The sequence below is a fragment of the Solanum pennellii genome, chromosome 9 (assembly GCF_001406875.1).
Source record: "Solanum pennellii chromosome 9, SPENNV200".
Lineage (NCBI taxonomy): Eukaryota > Viridiplantae > Streptophyta > Magnoliopsida > Solanales > Solanaceae > Solanum > Solanum pennellii.
The window spans coordinates 6,355,964-6,368,605 of record NC_028645.1 but is presented as its reverse complement, the minus strand read 5'-3'; positions in this window follow the sequence as shown (position 1 = coordinate 6,368,605).

The following is a 12,642-nucleotide window of genomic DNA, read 5'->3' as shown; positions in this document are numbered from 1 at the left end:
AAAGCCTCTTAGCCCCACTTCACCGCCGGCTAATTTTGCTGTTAAATTGGCCCATTCAATCGGCGTTTTAGGGACCCTACCCGCTAGCCACATTACAATTTTCACCTTTTTTTTATTATCATTATTTTCTTCCCCTTTATGTTTAAAAAAAAAAAGAGGAGTTTCCAAAATTAGCAAAGACTTGAAATAGATTAAGGATAAAAATAGTTATAGTCTGTCAATTATGATTCATAGCGGTATGTTAGAGGAAAGAGAGAGGTGAGCAAGAGTGAATAAAGAGTAGAGAGAGAAAAATTGTATTTATTTATCGGTAAAATAATTTTATATATGAATATGTATTAATGATTGTATTTATATAACAGATAAAAAACATATTTCTACTCTTATTTAATTTGGGTCATGTTTACCTTAAATTGCTCCTAGTATTTATTACATTATTTTCCCTAAAAGAGATTTAGCACCGGTTCTTTATTGCTACTTTCCGCTTCTTCCTCAACCATTTTATTTTTAAAAAAAGAAATGTTTATAAAAATTGATATATTATGTATTATAATTATAAAATATGGGAATATAATTTTATCGGATCGGTTCAATTAAATCTTCAGTTTTTCTTTTGAACAAAATCAAACCAAACAATATCCATTTTTAAAAATGTAAAACCAAGTTAAACCATATTTAAATAAAAACGGTCTAGTTAATCAATTTGATTTAATTTTTTAAATTTTGATTTATTTTTTATCCCAATATTGAACACTCCAAGCTATCACAATGGTGTAGCGATATGTGTTTAAAGATGTATCTTTAAGAAAATTATATTTTTAATAGAAATAAATTATTTTCATGTATATATTATTAATTGATGTTTTTTTTTATTTCTTCGTGAACTTATTTATCTATATTTTGATATTTTGGTTCCATCATTGCTATATGTTTTTCAGGTTCTAAATTAAGTAAAAGGTCTTCCTTTATTTATTTTATTTGCTCTCACTATCCACTAGCTCATCCTCAACAACCAAAATAAATAAAATAAGAAATTAATGAAGGCCAAGACTAGGGCTACAATTTAGTATAAATTATGAATATTATAACTCGATTGCAATCGACAAGATTAGAATAATTGAGTACTCCCTTTTGTAAGTAAAAAATACAAAATGAAAAATATTAAGAAAATACATAGAAATTTTCTAGAAGGTGCAAAGTTTAATTAATATGAACACTTGGATCAAGCAATAACCAACTAAACTTTCGAACTTCAAATTCACACATCTTTAATTCTAGTAAATAAGTATGCAATTTCCTAATTTTGCATGGAGAAAACATGTCCTATTTTTTAATTTTTGTCTTTTGGATTGTTAAAAAAATTTACAAATGTTTTAGTCAAATTATAAGATATTCCACAACACTCTTTTTCCCCTTTCCTTTTCCCTTTTCCCAAAATTCCACATACTTTTTTAACATTGCAAATTAATAAAGCAATGCCCACGGACCATATATACATAAGCACAAATAATTAGAAATAACTAAGGTACATGATAATGGATTTTTTGCTATTTAAAACTTTGGGGGGGATCACAATGATGTCCTAAACGATAGAACTTCTTATGTGGGGTTTCAACTTTATCTTTTTAAAATTTAAATTATATATATTTATTAACTAGACAGATAATCGTATATTACAGACTAATCGATACTTTTACAAATAAAAAAAAAACCATAGTTAATAGAAAGCTAGAGTGAAATACTTATCACGAGTAATAACAATTATACTTTTAAATAAAATAATATAAAATTATAAAAAGCATACGAACTATATAAACCATGGTCTAACATCTTTCTTTACATTGTTAATACATAAAATATATAGTGTTTAATGTTTATATAACGAAAAAAAGTGACTCATAGCATTCTTTAGCATATTATTATTGTTATTATTTTGGTAATGTCATTGAAGCCAAAAAGAATAAAAGGATCTAGTGGAGGGATTTTAATTTGACCCTTTTATTAAGGTGTGCAAGTTGATAATTATTGTTTATATATTTATGTGTGTGTCCTTTTTATTATTATTATATTATATAATAATTAAATGATGTTGTCAATATAGGCAAAATATGGTGGTGGTGGTGGGGAGTGGCCGGCCGCCGTAGTGTGGTGGCGATGGTGGATTTTCTTTTTGTCACATTTTATTGTTTTAATGGAAATATATGTTACATAAATTCCATACAAAAACCCCACGTTTGCCCCCTTCAAACGGGATTTTGTCGACTTTTTTAGAATTTCCACAATATTTTCAACCCACCAATTATTTAAAAAAAAAAATCATAAAATAAAAAAGGAAATATTTTTATTACATCAAAATTAGATCTTTTAGTGGAACTCTTATCATGAATATATTTTTTATTTTTTTATTATTAGGTCCAACAAGGAAAGCATTTTGGACTTATCTATTCCTTCATTGATCATACAAATTTAAGTTTTAATTTTCTTACGACAAAAAAGAAAAACTACAAAAAATTAATATACTTAGCCCAAAAGTATATTAATGAGATCGTTTGGTATAATTGATATCATAATTAAGTAATTAATATCAGAATCAGTTATTTTTATTTAAAAAAATAAAATAATATCAAAATTAGTATTCATAATTAGCTATTTTCTTGTCTTGCCTTGTTAACTAAAATATTGTTCAATTTTTTTTTTCAATGATGACAATTATTGTTTTTGCAATTTTTGAGAAATTAAAATGATTTTTTAAGGGGTAATGTAAGTGGGAGAAGCAATGATTAAGGCATGGATTTATAAACCACGAAGGGATTAAAATTCGGAAAAATGTTTCCATCGTTGGCATCCATGTGGGTCCCACTAATTACCACTTGTGTTTTTACTAATCCTCAAATGGACACGTGGATCTGACCTAGGAGAATTACATTTCACTCTCCCAACCTGCTATCTTGCGTAGATTTCACATCGAACTCCATATAGATAATGTCTTCGGATCTTAAATGTAAAAATTTTTGTCATTAAATTTAGATTATGATTATGATAGTTATACTCGTGAACTTTAAGCTACATCAATGCATAAGCTATAATCCGGCTTTGTTAAATCAATGCTAGATGCATCACAATACACTGTAAACCCTACTAGAAGAGTTTTCAGTAATCCCTTTTTTATTTTATTTTTTCAAGTGTTTGGGTTGGTGTTAAAATAGCTCCCTAAATTCTATATGAATTAGAGGTAGTTTGGATGTTGATTAAAGTTATGTAAGTATAATTAGTAATATAAAATTAGTTATGAGAAAAACTATGTATTGTTTTATGAGTATATATTAGCTTATATAATGTTTAGTTATTCATATATTACTTATTCCACCTTTTATCTTATAAAAATGATACATAGATTCTCTTTCAGTCTCACCAAAGACCCAGACTTGAGATACGACATTGATCCAAAACACGACTCTCGATCCTTACCCAGACCCGACCTCAAACCGATGTTTGATTCTCAGGTTGGGGCTAAGAGACGAGTTCTGGGTCGGGGTTGAATCTCGAGTTTTGATTTGGATTGGGATTCATGTCCTTGGTTAGGGTTGGGTTTTGAGTTTTGAGTCAAAATCGGAACTCGAGTCTCATGTTGAAGTCGGGAGTCAAGTCGTGGATTGTGGTTAGGATCAAAAGTCAGTTCAAGTCCCGAGTTAGGGTCAGGGTTTGAGTGAGGAGTTGTTTTCCAAGTTAGGATCAATATCCAATCCCAACCCTGACCAAAGACTCTATCCTAACCTATTTTGAGACTCGACCCAGAAACTGACTCGACTCCAACCCTAAATCAACTCTTGAATCTAACTTGAATTGGACCGATTCCGGTCTCAACTCCCAATTATAATATTTTCCATATTATATTATTTTTGTATTATGTGTTGTAATATTTTCTCATACTACGCCCCAATTCTGTTAGGATAATATATTTATTTTACTAAACCAAAAAATAAAAAAACTTAATCTTTTAGAAAAAAAAATATTTTTTCTTTAGGTCCCAAACACATCCTAAGTGTAAGTTGAAAGTTGATTGGACCTAGCTAGTGTTGTGTAAGTTGAACATGCATCACTTAATTACTCTATCTTGAAGTTTATCATTTTAATAATAACTTGAATTAATATACATATAGAGGTAATTAATTAACGATAATATCTAAATTTTATCAAAAATAACAAAGAGCCACTAAAGCCTATACTGACACCTGATCCAATGACAATTTATTAATACTAGTAAAAATTTTATTCTTCTTTACTAGTGTACATATTTATTATCGCTAAAACTTGTTTTTGTTATAGTAATATATATTAGTGTTGATAATAATATTAATTAAAATTATTGACGTAAACGCATAGCTAACACACTCAATCTGCCACTGATCTTGTATTTGACTCTGGGCACATTAACATGTGAATATTTTTCTTCCAAAATCGTATGTATAATTATTTTCCCTCCAATATATGAGATATCACTCCCATCACCTATCCCAATAAATATTCTTTGGAGTAGTGGGCAACATATTGTTGGTAAGAAATTTATTAGTCAAAGATTTCACTTTTAAGTCTTTAAATATTACCAACTTCTACTTATACATAATTATAATAATTATGACTAAATTGCATGGGTTAGGTTACGTCTAATTATATATCTTCAATAATTCCCTATCCCTCACACTCACACTTTGATTGTTGAAGCATCCTAAGAATATGACAAAACCCTTGCGATGATTTCAAACCTTTTACATATTTCAACATTTTAAATTTCTATTAAAAGAAATTAAGACCAGAGTTGGAAAAATGGGTTTATTAGAAAGAATATTTTACGTTTCCAATGTAAGGATAAAGTTTGTGTAGACGTACACCACTGTTCTCAGCCTCTCCGCCTTCGCAAGGTAGGGACCAAAGAAGATCCATATACATACTTTACTTGTGAGATTACATTGAATATGTTACGGTTGTTATAAAATCATTTTTAGCTTAATATTTTTTGAAACAGATTTTCATTTTTACACTTGAGAAATTTAAAAATAACGTAAGAGAAATTTAAAAATGTCATTTTCTTCTATTTAAATGTATAAATAGTCATAGAGGACTATATGTATATTTCATTATTAAGGTTATGGTGATTCTAAGCTTGAATCATTGATTTATTTGAGTGCACATAGTATTAGGTGAAAGTATTTGATATAATATGTTTTTTGCTTTTACTTGTAAGTCATATGGGGATAAAAAAATTCCATAGTTGGAGATACTTTATGGCTGTTAAACACAAAGTTTCTTTTTTATTTATTTATTTTTATTTTCAAATAATATAAATGTTGGATTCAATATTTTCTTGAGAAGAAAAGGTGTACAAGGGTGTTTATTATGGGATGCTTTTAGCATCAACGTGCACAACTAAAATAATGAAAAGAATAAAATAACGAATCTTTAGATATATATTGAAATTAATTTTTTTTAAAAAAAGGTGATAGGTGTGTAGGGTACACAAAAAGGATTATTAGGGTCCAAATTAAAGTGTTACTCTAATGACGGAAAATGCCTTTTGAAGTTTTTGGTTAGTGCACATATAATTAACTTTTTAATTTGGTCTTTGATAGTTAATACTCTATATAATACTCAAGTCCCTTTCTTTATATACTTCTCTAGGCAATTGGCATTTGCCTTTTTTCTCTTCTAAATTGTTGTCAAACTTTACTTTTCCCTCTTATCGCTTAAAAAAGCTCTTAATAATATCGGTATTTTATGTTATGTGATAATTTGTCTATTTAAAAAATTTAAGAAGAAAAGAATAAGTCATAGGAGTAAATATTTGTGTCATTATAAATCATCTGATCATCATGAAGGACATATCAAAGAGAAGGACAGACCGACTTGTAGACTGACAAACTTTTACAAAAATGATTTTCACAACAATTTAAATTTTTAATAGTACGCATCAACAATGTTTGCTTTGGTGAGAAATAAACAGAAGCAATCTCTTATGATCACTTATAAATTGAATTTTTTTAAAAAAATCTTTTCAAATTTCGTATTTGTAAAAAAATAATATAAAACTATTTTTTCCGCAAAAGATTACAAAACCAAATCTAGGGTATTGTTGTTGCTATCTTTTCTAGTGGAAATTTTGATTGATTAGCATATCGAAGTCTTATTCTTGAAAGCTATAGTTTTTCTTCCTATCTTTCCCTAATAATTGAAAATCAACGATCATATTTGCAAGGATGCAATTTTCATCAAGAAATTTATGTTGGATTGCAAGTTGCAACATATTTAATAGATTAAATTTTTTTAAAAAATATACATTTGAAATTGAAAGACTTTATGACATGATACTTTTATTTACGTTCAAGAGTTATGGCTTTTGGACTATCAAACATTCTATCTTGTATGTGTCACGTCCATCAATTGCAAGTTACAACCATATTTAATTATTGAGACTTTATTAACCGATTAAATTAGAAATTTATTAATATATATCTCCCGCAAATAATATTAATTATGTGAAGTATCTTTTTATTTTTTTAGAAAATAAATCTAATATTTGTGAATCCAAAAGTATTATATTCTTTTAAGATAAAAAGAAGCCTCAAGCAACTAGTGTTTATTATACAAATCACATAATATTTTTTTCTGATAAGATTAATATTATTAAGACAATTTTGATTATTACAACTTCATTAATAAAAATCAATTTTAAAGGGGGAAAAGTTGAAATTAATTATATTTGCAAGGGAGATAATACGTTGAAAAAATAAAAATTAGCAACAAATGAATCTTGTAGCTAAAAAAATAAAACTCGTGGTTTATCCTATTCAACGATGTATTAGTGACGGATTATCAATACCACAAATAATTTAACGATATATTTGCGATGAAGTTAATAACAAAAAAAAAATAATATAGAATCTTACTTTAGTAATTCAAAAAGAGGTTGTCCACAAATTAGACATAAAAGAGTATATTATAATATATAAAAGTCTAATCTCAAAAGGAATAATATATAAATCTTGATATCATTATTGATGACAAATGACTTGACAAGTAAAGGGTATTTAGAGGAAGTGATAAACTTAGTGCTAGTTTTAATATTTGGACCCATAGAAATTGACCCCTCAATTTAGTCAGAATATTACTTTGCACCAAACTATCATGTCAAAAACTTCAAACAGGTCCCCACTATCAACCTATTATAAATTTAGTGCATACCAAGGAGTTAATACCTCAGATGGTCAATCAACTTTGCACTATTCTCTCAGAAAGTCACTCAACTTTCAATTTTCCCTCAAAAGTCACTCAACTATGCACTCTTCTCTCAGAAAGTCACTCAACTTTCAATTTTCCCTCAAAAGTCACTCAACTATCCACTCTTTCCTCAGAAAGTCACTCAACTATCCACTCTTTCCTCAGAAAGTCACTCAATCTATTAAATTATTTTTAATTAAAATTTATTGATATTAATTATTTATATAACAAACCAAAAATTTTAAAAAATTAATTAAATCATTTAGTGATCCACCCACCTAACCCGACCCATTAAAAAATATGATATGACCCATTTTATTTTATCTTTAATCCTAAATTAATCTAATCCTAATTCAAGGTTAAAGAGAGGGATTAATTTAGGATTAAAGATAAAATAAAATGGGTCATATCATATTTTTTAATGGGTCGGGTTAGGTGGGTGGATCACTAAATGATTTAATTTATTTTTTAAAATTTTTGGTTTGTTATATAAATAATTAATATCAATAAATTTTAATTAAAAATAATTTAATAGATTGAGTGACTTTCTGAGGAAAGAGTGGATAGTTGAGTGACTTTCTGAGGAAAGAGTGGATAGTTGAGTGACTTTTGAGGGAAAATTGAAAGTTGAGTGACTTTCTGAGAGAAGAGTGCATAGTTGAGTGACTTTTGAGGGAAAATTGAAAGTTGAGTGACTTTCTGAGAGAATAGTGCAAAGTTGAGTGACCATCTGAGGTATTAACTCGCATACCAAGTTGTTGCCTTCAACCCCTAATTTCATTTTCAGTAATTTAAGCATAAATCCTTTCATACTTGAAAAAGGAAATTTGGGTTGCTAGGTTTATTCCTTTAATTTGATTTCCTGTGCATTTTATTGTTAAAATTCGATGGAGTTAATTAATCTTTCGATATCTCTGTAATAATCATCATCTGTAATAATATTTTACTAATGGTCAAGTTTTTATGACTTTGATCACATTATGTTAGATTAGACTTAACGTGCATACCTAATCTAAGTATACACATCTAAAATTTGTTTAACTTAAATTATATAGTTTTACCCAAATGTAATGAATAACCCTCAATGTCGCGACATATACACACGATGGCATGCTGAGGCAAAGTCAAGTAGAGAGAGAGATTTCGAACATACTTTAACTTTTTCATATTTTGAACCCCTTAATGAATATTTTTTATTATGTCATTGGTGGTACATTTGCTCGTCCCTAATCGATGTTGTTAATATTATTCCAAAAGGCTAGAAAACATTTCTCTCCATCTTTTAGTTTCTCGAATATTGATAAATTCTGAATTTTTATTTTTTATAATGTTTGATCAAGCACATTGATTCTTTAATTTATTAATAATGATATGTGTGTTTTGATTTGCTTGACAGATTTAACGAACTTTTTAAGTGCTAAGTCATTTAACTATCGATGTGTTATGTGAGATTTATATATTATTTGAGGATGATAAAAATAATTTGAATATCATAGATTACGTACATAAAGTGATAATAAACACACATTTTAGCTCAATAAAGATTAAAGGCATAATACATATATTGGACCCTAAACTTGACTTCAAATTTTAACTTTGACCTCCAATTTTCAATAATGCACAAACAGGCACTTAACTATCCAACTTTTAAATAAATTAACACATGAGTCCTACATGGCAATATACACTTAGGACACCACGTAGGATAAAAAATGATATGTAGGATGACATGTAGGACATGTGTGTCTATTTGTTCAACTTTATACAAGTTTAAATGTCTACTTGTGCACACCCAAAGTTGAAGGGCATAAATGTAATTCGAAGCCAAGTTAAATGACATATTTATGTATAATGCCATGATTAAACGTGTTCATTTAAAATTTCAGGGACTGAACTTTTAGTTTTTAATAATGAAAGGACCAAATTTCAATATGCTGAAACTAAAAAAAGTAAGGGTAACTCTGTCCATGATTTTTAAATATCAAGTTCACTAACAAGAATTACTTAAAAATAAATTGTCTATTCATATCATATAATTTTCTTTTAACACTATTCGTATTTGTAAGATAAAATGATCAATTTTTACCTAAAATTATGCAAAATAACATGAATTTATCTTCTACGAATTAAATATGTTCTCACTATTTCTTATTGAAGTCAGATATATCTCTAAACTATATAAAAAAAAACAAATTTACCATCATTTTTAAGTGGCAAGTCTAATAAGGTTAACAAGTGATAAAAGGATGAGGACTTTTTGATTAGCATTTGATGATGTCACGTGTCACACAATTAAGAATCAAATTTTTAATGAAGAATAAATTTAATTTTTGCCATATAATTTAGGAACAAATTTAATCCTTTTCTGTAAATCAAAATAAACTCATCAAAAATAAATAACGATATATATTGTGTGCTTAATTGAATTAGCACATTTTTTTGGCGTCATGATGATGTAAACATAAGTCAAGAAGATTGAGCTTTAAATCCCTTTTTTTTTCCTCTTTTTGTTGTCATTTTAAATTGTGACGCGTGCGTAGAGAGGAAAAAAGAACAAATGATCCAAAAAATAAGATTTAATAGTGAGGTCAATGGAATAAAAAGGTGAAAGTTGTGGGCTTTCTCGAATAATAACTTTAAATCATGACTTATTTATTTAATATTAAAAATAAGACTTATTACTAATCAATATGGTGATTTTTATTTTTATTTTGGATAAGTTAAGTTGGAAAAGGGAAAAAGATGGGTCATTTTATTCTTTAGAATCTTTTATCTCCAATTGTTTTAGTGGGGGTAGGAGAAAAGATTTATAAATTGATGATTTATGGAATCCCCTAAAGTACTTCTTCCACTTAGAAAATTGGAAACAAGGAATACATACTGAATTAATGAGATCAATTTTATTGACATGATATTCAAGTGAATGAAAATCTACTATAAAGGAGAATTATTTTCTTTTTTACAAATCGATAATTTGAATTGAAAAAAATTATTAGTTTACTAGTATTGGATTTGTTAGTTTAGCGGTTTTGATTGTTTTTGGTTATCGGATTATCATTCTTAACGGTTTGGGGTTTTTCTTAACGGATTAATCGATAACCCGATAGTAAATTAAATAAATATATTTATACTATTTTTAATATAAAGTCCTTAACTTAGAGTTTGGTTTCCCACTTTTATTTCTAGTTGTCTCAAACAATTGGTTATTCTACAATATAAAAGTGTTTGCATTTGAGAATGATGTAACTTGTGAACTCATATGCATGGTTTACTTGGTTTGTCACTGTGCTTCTAAGTGATTTTCAATATTTTTTTTGGTCAAATCTTAATGGTTAAATCAATAACGATCAAAAAATGATAAACCAATAACCGATAAGCCAATATCTTAATGGTTCTATAACAATTTAGCATCTCTACAAATTGATGATCAATAAGTCAAACCGATAAACTTTAAAATCGAACCGACCGGTATGCAGCTCTAATGCACATCATAAATAATTTGTCTAGTAATAGAGCTCCTTAGTTTTTTTTTAATCAGCAAATTTCACACATATAGCAGCATAAAAATCATATTTGTATGTTATAAATATAGTTTGTATAATTGTTCTCCATAGCAGACTTTGTCTATTTCGCTATACATATATGCAAAAGAAGCAATTGTATAATCTTTTTCGGTATACATACACAAGAAAATTAATTGTATAATTTGTGTTTGTATAAAGCGAGAAAGAGAGAAAGACAAAAGAAAACTGGGCAGGGAAAGATCGTATTTGTATAATCATTAGTGTATAGGACAAAGATATGCATTTGTATTTAATTTGTATATACAATTTTCTCTCGCTTTATATAAACACATACCAATGTATACATTTGTGTTGGTACAATAAAGTGAGAAAGACGAGTGAGAGTGGCGAGCGAGATCTGAAAAGGGGTAGTGGGACGAAAATATATGTATATATAAGCGAGATCTGGAAAGGGGTACTGCGACGAAAATATATATATATATATATATACTTTTCTCTCACTTTATACAAACGCAAACACATTTGTGTTTGTGTAAAAAGAGAGAGAGCGGCGAGCGAGACTGCCCAACGAGAACGAGAGTGGCGAGTGAGGTTCACCCCGGAGAGAGGCAAAATAACAACAATTTGCTACGAGATACAATTAAATCAAATTATAATTATAACATTTAATTTGTATTAATTGCTTGCTATTATATATTATTTCCTCTTTTTCTATTTATGTTGAAAGATTTGCAAATCATTCACAAGTAATAAATCATTGTAGCCAATATTATTCTATAATATTGTGTCATATTGTTTCTATCTTTCATGTATGTTAGTACTTTCTATGTTTTTTTCATGTCACTTTTGTCACGATTTTAATCTGTTGCGAGTGATATTCATATTTAAAAAATCTCTGATAGGAGAATCAAGAATTAACTACTAATCGATTTGTAATTAACTCTATATCTAAAATAACAGTTTAAGCAAAAGAAATGAAGATTTTTTATATCTAAAAATCACATTGTGTAAACACTTGCGAAGTATTCCCCAAAAATTAGAAAATTGTGTATACATAGTCTAAAATAAAGGGATGTAACCCTCAAAATAAATAACCAATTCTAAAGAGTCGGAGTCCAAACCGATGTATTAATTAAGACAATAAGGATGAATTTGTGAAACATGGAGGAAGTAACTTACTCTTGAATTAAGATAATGTGGGAATCACAGTTAAAGTTGTCAAGCACCCGCCTGAAATGTCATGTACTCAACAAAAAAATAATAAGTGTAGTATTAGTACAAAAACCACAATGCACATCAACAGAGTCAACAATACAACAAGACAACAAGACTCTCAATCATCAATTTTTTACTTAACGTACATTAACATGAAACGTATCCCAGTACATGACCACAAACAAATTCACTTCACTAACTCAACAAACAAGAGAATAATCAAGCATATAACAAATGTGATATCCGAACCAATCAATAATATTTTGTATCAGACATGATATTCAAGCCAATCTATAATATTTAACAGACGTGATACTCAAACTAATCAAAAAATATCCCATATCAAATTATGTAATATCTAAGCAAATTGATAATATGTATTAGACATGATTTCAAAGCCAATCAAAAGATATCCTAAATCGCCATCTGAGAGAGAATGAGATATCAAGATTAGAATTTCTACCAGGTCAAGTGTGCACGATAATGAATAAAAGAACAGAATATTTCCTAAATGTCCTATAGCCTCTCGAAGATAGGTATGGACGTCTTCATACCGATCCGCAAGACTCTACTAGACATTGCTCTTGTACTCTAGAGACCGATGAACCTAGTGCTCTGATACCAAATTTGT